Source organism: Chamaea fasciata, unplaced genomic scaffold (assembly GCF_029207755.1).
Source record: "Chamaea fasciata isolate MVZ Bird 193981 ecotype frontalis unplaced genomic scaffold, bChaFas1.0.hap1 SCAF_7, whole genome shotgun sequence".
NCBI lineage: Eukaryota > Metazoa > Chordata > Aves > Passeriformes > Sylviidae > Chamaea > Chamaea fasciata.
Genome location: NW_027094092.1, coordinates 19,343,319 through 19,352,231, shown reverse-complemented (window position 1 = coordinate 19,352,231; position 8,913 = coordinate 19,343,319). Strand labels below are relative to the sequence as shown.

At 42.4% G+C, this 8,913-nt stretch overlaps 1 long non-coding RNA gene across 1 annotated transcript in view; it reads right to left on the bottom strand.

Moving 5' to 3' along the window:
* Nucleotides 1-452: 452 nt before the first annotated feature.
* LOC136291737 (uncharacterized) overlaps nt 453-8,913 on the bottom strand; it is a 52,784-nt gene continuing 44,323 nt past the window's right edge. The window contains exon 3 of the long non-coding RNA XR_010721682.1: nt 453-883. This is a non-coding gene — a long non-coding RNA (uncharacterized lncRNA). The remainder of the gene's footprint in view (nt 884-8,913) is intronic.

Genomic DNA, 8,913 nt, shown 5'->3' with positions numbered 1-8,913 from the left:
TGCTGGAAATTGAGGGGCCCTGGAAAAATAGTTAAGAAATAAATTCCACTATTTGGTGGCATTTGTTCCAAAGGAGACAAAGTGTCTTTTGTGAAACATTCCCACCAGAAGCCTTGCAGATTTTGAACTGCATCCACAGCCTACACTGGCATTAGATATCAAGTGAAATCTTATTGTTTGTCCTGCCTTTTACTATTGAAAATCCAAACAGATTTTAAAATGTCTGACCAATTAACTAGAAGTGAGTTGCATATTTCCCAGAATATGAATCAACATAATTATAATTTAAGAAGATCTATTGTCATTATTATGGCAAAAGAGTATGACAGAAAGTAAGAGAGGGTAAAGCGCTTAAACACAGTGAGATGATCCCTAGACTCTTAACAATGAGCCCCTGCTCATTCATTGTATGAAGTCATACCAAGTCTATAGCATAGAATTTATTGGGTAAGGATGAGATTTTTAGGGGCAAATAAGTACCTTCCAAAAATCCCTTTCTGCTCTGAATGGTTTAGAAACCTAGCTAATGTGACATCTTTCATAGCCTACAGCTAATAACCTTCATGTTTATTTTCTTCTGAAACTCTGAGAGGTCAATAAAGACCGATCATAGTGCCTTATGCTTTGTGGGACATGCTGTGGGATTGGGGGACAAAAGTCAAGACCAGGCTGATTTGAGGATATTGCAGGGCAGGAAGAGTTTCAGCAATGGTCCCTGGAAAAAAAGGCAGATCAGTGGAAGTGTGTGATCCTTTTCCTTTTTTCTCCCAGGAAGGTTGGTATGTGAAGTGCAAGATGCCCATAAAGTCTTCCTTGCAGCCAAAATCACTGTCTCAGCAGAGTCCATTAGTGGAAGATGCATCATCATCGTCTTGCCTTCCTCCTGGGAAAGAGAAATGGAAGGGAAAGGATGAGCTCTGTAAGCAAAACAAAGTAGAGAATGGGAAAGAGCTGAGAGACCAATTAAGCTCTGCACACATGTAGGCTCCCTGCATGGCAGCTGACCTACAAAGGATATTCAGAGTCGACAAAGGGCTGCACATTGAACTGATAGAGTAACCGGATGCAAAAGCAATGCAGCATCAAGCTGTGTTGAGGGGGGTAGATCACCCTAACATTAACTCTGTTATAAAGAGGTGATCGATGCCACATAAATCAAAGCAGATATATCGACATAAACACTCAGATTGAGCTCCATTGTCTTGTGTGTGCTTGGTAATAAAGTTTGCAACATTTTAAATGCAAAAATGAGAAGGCATTTTCCAGAAAATTTCTTTTATTGTATTTGCAGTAATGCAGCTGGGTGAAGCTGGAAGAAAACTTCCCCTGAAAAACCCAGTTCATCCACCACCCCACTCAAGACAGAGTAGTAGTAGGCCAATGCCACCTTCCGAGTACTGGAGAATGAGTCTGTCTTGTTCCTTCTCTCACAAACATTCCTGACTTTTCCTGCTGGGAAGAAGGCAGTGAGTGGCAGCTGGGATGGGGTAAAAGAGGCACATGCAGGCTTGAAAACTCACAATTCTGTGTTTGGCTTGTCTGCAAGTAAGCATCGAAGTGTGTCCCTAGACAGACACATCATGGTAAGTGAAAGGAGCTCTTTTAAGCATAATAATCTTTTATAGTCTATCATTTGAGACGTAGTCTGAGTTCATGAATGATTTTTCAACCTATTACACTGTCAATAGCATACTTTTCAATCTTCCCCGTATTAAGAAACACTTTCATTCCTGCTTCCTCCTCTGAAGCCAGGGATATTGGCAGGATGCACCCTCTGAGACTGTTTACTTCCATGGAGATCTTTAATAAAAATGCAGTGACTGGAAACTGTGAAGATAGAGCAGTTGGAGGAACAGGAAATTTAAAGAGTCAAATATGCAGAAGTCCTCAAGATGCTGCCAAGGCAAGAATTTCAGGAGGAAAACAATGCTGAGTAACATAATTTCCCCCAGTAGCTGCACGTCATTCAGCAACCTTGAATTAAGCTCACACCTCTGCTGTCTCTGCACAGTTTCACAGGAGAGGAATGAAATCCTTTATCAGCAGGACCAAAAAAACCTTCAAAGAGGGTAAATATTAGAAATCCACAATTAAAGTCAGGGAGCCGGCAGCTGCCCTGGAATGATTAATGGGCTCACACATCTCCTTATGCCCTAGCTCAGCCATGCTGAGCAAATGTTCAAGAATTTCATAATCTCAGCAGCCCCTTTGCTTTCAAAGACATAGCCTGGCTGTGCAGTGATTTCTCCAAGAGACAGTTAAAATCAGTTTGGTTTCCTCTTTTGCTCCCCTCTTTCTTGAAAGCATCCGTAAAACTGGGGCATTGCACAGGGACTACTGAAGCACTGTATACAGTAACACATTGTACACTGAAAAAAAGAACAACTGGACCTTCACACTAAGGAGCAGATCAGACAGAGAAATCGGTTACAATAAGCAAGGAGGACTGGCAACACAAGTGGGTGATGGGCTGATAATAAATAATACTGCATTACTGCTAGGAAAAAACAGCAGCAAAAAAATAATAGGAGAAAAGTAGGCACATACTGACACTTGTGCATCAATAGGAATCTCCCAGAGTGCACATCGTGGCTTCAGCAGTCTGTGTGAACCCATGGACCAGCCTGCCTCCTGTTTGGCTGCAAACACATGTGCACAACTACATGCATCTGAAGCCTGACCAAGACATGCAGGGGAAAGGAAATGGAAACTAACAGAAGTAAGGAAGCTGCCTGAATGAACAACTGAGGAGTGGGCTGGCCCATGCCTTTAGTGCTACAAGTCTAGTTGCAATTTGTACCCTTGAAATCAATGTCTAACTTGTAAGGGCAAATTCATTTGCTTCTTTAGATGCCTGACTTTGGAGACATTGAAATATGCTGCTGTTGCAGCCCTGGAAAGTGATGCCTCATTAAGCCTTAAAACAGGCTCCATCTCCCACCCTGCAAGAAAGTCCTGCTGGTGAGAGCTGGGTCAGATGTCCAGGACCTTTCAGACTTTAGTCTTTCCTGAGCAGCTATCTAGAGCTGATGAACATCATCCAGAGTGCTGGTATGATGGCTATGTGCCAAATAATCCACTAGGGACTTGGATGGTAAAAATCAAAAGTTGTCTGTCTTTTAGTCCCTTCCAGCCATGCAAGCTGTGGGTAAAACAAGCCAGGTCTCTGTGTGATGATGAAATCCTTCAAAGCATTTTCCCTTAGCACACTGGTCTTATCAAGAAAGTATTTTCAAACCTGTACCCAAAAAACATAAGGCCAGATGCTGAGGCATCCAGCTATCCTGCCCTTCAAGTTTCCATAACCTGTCCTATCCACCCTGCCCTCAAGGTGTGTGGGGACACAAGGCATGGAAGACAGGCAGCTCTGCCTTTACAGTCTAGCTGGGCTTTTTGGCAGATTCATGAGCATGTTAGCAAAGTCCCACCACAGCACTAGAGAGAGGGCAAACACCCTCATTTCCACTTTGCAGCAAAAGGGACCAAAGTGTCAGGAGATCAACTGACCTCCTAAGGCAAAGAACCATGTCTGTGGCACAGCTCAGGCTCTGCTGTTCCAGCAAGTGGTTCACTCCTTTTCAGCAAGGTTCAGAGCTCAGTAAAGGTCAAGACCCCAGAGGTGTGCTAGTCCACTGTGGGTGATCATGTGGGGCTACCCCACACCACGTTCTGGGTAAGGGCATACACTCACACAGTGCACAGAAATTATTGATTTCACACCTGTGTGTACATTCTCCCCATCCTATTTAAAACCAGTCGTATCTATTAACACTGTGCAGAGAAAGGTTTTATTGCCTTTCCACTTGTGTTATAGTCACTACTTTTGTAGAAAGTAGATTCAACATGAAGCAAATTCATGTTTAGAACACAGAGCTTATTCCAGAATTCTCCCACATTTTATTTACTATCAGGATATATGTTTTATAACCATGCTACTGTTTCAGTTGCCTTTCCCTCTCCTTTAATATGGAGATTTTTATTGCTGCCATATCTTTTAAAGGTGGCAGCAGTGCTGCCCAGGGGCTTTGGACATACAATCATTGCTGGCATGACTGCAGCAATAACCAGTGCTGAGGCAGCATGTGAGGCTAAAGGGGGTTAAGGGCAGTCATGAGGGAAAACTTCAGGCCTGTTGTGAGCAGTTGTGGTAAATGGCAACAGAGCAACTCATTGCTCTGACAGGGAATCTCAGCAAATCTTCCCCACTTTCCAGCACATGACAAAATTTCCCTGGCAAATATATTTTCCTCAGTGTCTGTTTTGCAGCCTAACCATCATCTGAGAAGTGAGAGGAAGTGGGTAGCAGGAAAACAAACACACTCAACCTACCTTTTATGAGTTGTACAAGGGGGTGACAGCAGAGGGTGCAGTGACAGCACTGTGGGCAGCTTCCTCAGTGGAGAGCAGGAGAAGGGAAAGGGAGGAAGGGAAAAGGGCAATGCTGAGAGAGGGAATGCAACTGGTGAAGACAGAAGGCCAGCTTGGTCATTTGTGAATGAAGCCTTTGTCTTAGGAGCTTGGGAAGAGCATCTGGGGCCATCATCTCCAAGGCAGCTGAAGTGAAAATTCCCCCATTTCTTTGGTGGCTGGCCTTATTTCCATCAGCTTGTGTGCAGTCTCAATTGACAGGCAACCCCAAAGCAGAACCAAAATCTTCCATGCCAGCCATATACTTACAAAGCTCATATGACAGTTTCACATGGGAGACTATGCCTAATAAATCTACCCAAGTGCTTTGTGCTAAATCTCATCCAGGACTAAATACTTCTGTCAGACAAGCTGACCTTTCTCACTGGTTCAGTTACAAACTTATGTAGCAGTGCGGAACACACTTGATTTCTGAGCTTTGGCTTTTTCAAACACCATGATTTTTGGTACAGCATGACTACAGACCAGAAAAACCTAACAAACCAAACCAAAAACCAGCAAAAAGAAGAGGTGAAATATTCAAAGAAGACAATATATTATACTGTTTATCTTTCAGAGAAACGAAGCAGTACGGATGGCCCTGTAGGAAAGAGAGAAATCTGAGGTTCAGTAATATCCTGTTTCTACGAAATAATCTGACTTTTTCAGTGGGACCCTGCTGGAGGCAGCAAAACCACAGATGTCTGAAAGCAGATGAGAAGCGGTCCAAGTAGGTGCCTTCACACTTCAAGGAGGTCTCAAATCTGTCCTGCACCTTGCACACAAATGGGAAAATGGCTGGAATAATAACACGTGTGCTACTTGTTGGGTTGTTGCTGGGAGAGGTGTCTTCAAGGACAAGCCAATAATGAAATCACTCTCTTAATGCCCCCTGAATCATTACTATTATCTGCCATTCATTTGCCAGGGGTTTCACGTCTGCTTGGGAAAATTCAGATTCTGTCATCTTTTCTGATCACAGTGTCTGGCATGATTTACCTAGGAAATCATCTGAATTTCCTCTGAATTAATCCTTATTTTAGTGTCCAATCAGTTTCAGAGAAAAAAACCAAACCAAAACACACAAATAGCTACATTTCTTCCCATTCTGTAGATGAAATACAATCTTGGTTTCATGTGTCACTCGCACACCTTTGTGTAAACACATGTAATGCACACATGAACATGCTCCCTGGAAACAAATGATCCCTTTACATAAAAGTACAGAGATGCTATTTTTTCACCCAGGAGCCAGCTGCAAGTATTTTTAAATGGGATAACTTGTTCAACAGTTGAGCTCAAGGGCCCTTAGGGACCCAGATCAGGACCCTGCTGTATTAAAGCTTCATACACACCATTCCCTCACTCAGACACCAGACTCATTGCAAGCAGCCCAGAGAAGAAGCCTGAAAGGGCAATAAACAAAAGGGCCACTTCCATTTCGCAGCATTTGAAGACAAAGGCAGAGTTGCCTTTGGATAAAATTTCTAATTTCAGCTGTCTGTATCTCACTCTGATGCCAGTGGAGCAGGGATGGCTAAGAGGGATGTATGCTCCCTGGCTACTGCAGCTTAGTTTAGGTTTGTGCAGTTTCCTTTCTGTCTTGTTGAAACAATGAGCTGTGGACTAGAAATGTACTCCATTTAGCAGTTGTTTTAGCATGAAGCTTTGGCAGGAGAAGTGCTAAGGCAGCAGCATTTCAATCTCCACAGCTAAAACAGACTGCAATTGTTAACCGGGGTCTGGAGACGGGACTCTGTGTCCAAAGCCCTGATCCTGAACACCCCTCCTTGGCGGCTTTTTCTGTTGTTGTTGGTTATTCAGCAGTGCAAATGATCATAGGTAATCTGCCATTTTTCATTTAGAAGGAAACCTCAAGTGATGGTCTGTCCTAAACCAAGTTTTGTTAACATTTACTTGCCTTCAGAGGTAAGGGTCTGTGCAGCAAAAGCAGCAGAGATGGTGAGTGCCTACCAAACACACCTTCATTAGCCTAAACTAGCAACTTATTTCATTGCATTTTCCCTAATGTATTTCAGAAACAAACTACAAAAATATTTGCTTTAACAAAAAACAAAACAAAACAAAACAAAAAACCACCCCCCCCCCCAAAAAAAAACCCCACAAAAACAACTTCATACAAAACACTGCAGCAAAAGAATAAGACAAAATAGGAAAAACATATTAAAGTCACCTGGAGTAGCAGTTACAGCATGATAGCCTCTTATTAAGGAAAGAAGATTGAGCGACACGCTGCACACATACCTATTCTTTACACCAGTGTGTGTGCTCATGTAAGACCTTGAATTGTCTGATGAATGTCTTTGGTTTATAAATGTATCTCATTTCTTTTCTTCCCTGCTCTTCCACTCCAGGCCTCTAAAAACTATAGGACCAAAGACAATTGCCTCTCATGGCTTTATTTCATTCTTAAGAATATAGATTAGAAGCAGGAAGCCAAGGAGACCTTGAGATGATTTTAATTGCCTGCAGTTCCTTTTGGAAAAGAGGAGAATAAATATGCAAGGTCCTTGATGAAAGACAGATGGATGACAAAAGTCTACCTCATTGTAAACTGCTGCAGCAGAAACAGGCATGTGGCAGCACTTATTTGAGCACACACACAATCCTACCATCTCATCATAAAGACAGACAATCTTAGAGGCTCACCACAGCTGGACAGCAGTTTTTGGGATGAGACTATGATATGCATGCAGTTATCATCAAATAAATTAAAATTGGATAATGAGAAAAGAGGGGAGGAAAAAAGGCAAAGTCCCCAAATGATTCATTTCACTGGCTCAGCAGTCATGCTTGAACTTCTGCAATAATGCACCTACACCTTGGCTAGAAGGAATTTTTCCTGTGTCACAAGGCATCTACACTTTGCCTTGTGCTGTGTCTGCTAGAACTTGTTTCTTACTGGTATCTAGATTTGCACCTCACTGACAACCAGAAGGATGTCACAGACCCCTTTCATACAAATCACAGGAAGAAGTCAGAGCTACACAGGCTGTCTTCCGGAAGGAATAGTGGCCTCTCATTTTAATCTGACATTGTCTTATGCAACCAACCTCTTGTTCCTTGTCCTAAAGTTTACAACGATCTGTAAAGCCCCATTCCCCAGGGATCTGGTTAACCCTTTGAATTGTTTGCATTAGGTTGGCTGCTTATTTGTTTCTGCCTTGTTAGGTCTGTTCCATCTTTGCTGTGCTGCTGAGGAAGAGGAGCTGCCCACTGAAGAAGGACCAAGAGGAAGCCAGAGTTGTTGAGACCTCAGTTTGACTGGCTGGCACACAAGCTAGTCAAGAGCTGTAACTATTCTCTAACAAAATTGCCACTGCTACAAACACACAAAATGTTTCTTTTGAGGGAAGTTTTAGGTAAAAAAAGCGAAGTATAGAGATCAATATCTTTGTGACACCATGACTTCTGAAATTCAGCTACACCCTCAACTGAAGGGCTGGTGGTTCAGTAGATACTTGCTCAAGTATGCTCAGTGGTGCTTGTCTAAACCAAGGGTACTGCTTCTCCTTTGGATGCTGCTTCACCAGGCACATGAAGTCAATTGACTGACTCTTCTTTTGGATTGCTAAGGAAAAGAAATTACTCATTGCTTGATTTATAATTAAAAACATTTTATAAATTCATGAAAGAGCAAATGGTTTCAGTGTTCTAAGAACAAGTAGTTATACAGTGTCATGTTTAAGTTTTTAAAGAAAGGAGGACACAAACAAAGGTATTTGACAGCTCCGAGAAAGGAACAGGGAAAGTAAGTTATATAGGGACAGTAATGGTTTTAAAAGAGACATTTCAGCCTCACAAAGTGTTTGCAATTCTCTAATGAGATTTCTGGACTGCTTCTGGTGGATCAGGATTGAGAACATACCCAAGTGGTGCTTCATCACAGCAATCAGCTGAAATAGGAAGCACATGGCAATAGACTGAGAGGCAATAAAATTTTGCTCAGAAAAAGCACAAAAATTCTACAAAGAAATTGTATTCAAACTACTTACAGGAAAAAAGAAACAAAACACAGATATCCACAGGAAGCAATTTGTATCCTGTTTGGATGCTTTTGATGCAACTTGAATATAACAGCCAGTGTACTGAATCTACACTTTCCGAAACAAGACTAGGGCAGGAATGCTATGCCCTATAATTTGATTAATACACAGCCAGAAAGCAGCAAGCTGGATGTTTGTTTTCATTAACCCTTTAAGTCAGCTCAAAGTTCTGTACTTTCAGCATGCTCCTAGAACTGCTGGACCATTCAGAGTCATGGAGAACAATTTTTATGATCCAGGACTTATGAACCCAGACTCCAGTCACAGCAAAAGGCCATGAATGTGTCACTGCCTAAGCTGTCAACAGGGACACTGAAAGAACTGGACCCTACTCCAGCATGTGAAGTGGCCAGCACAGCTTTCCATTCTCCTGTGCACTGAGATCCAAGCTATGGAAACCAGCTCCAGCCTCAGTGGACAATCCAGCAATAGCATGGAT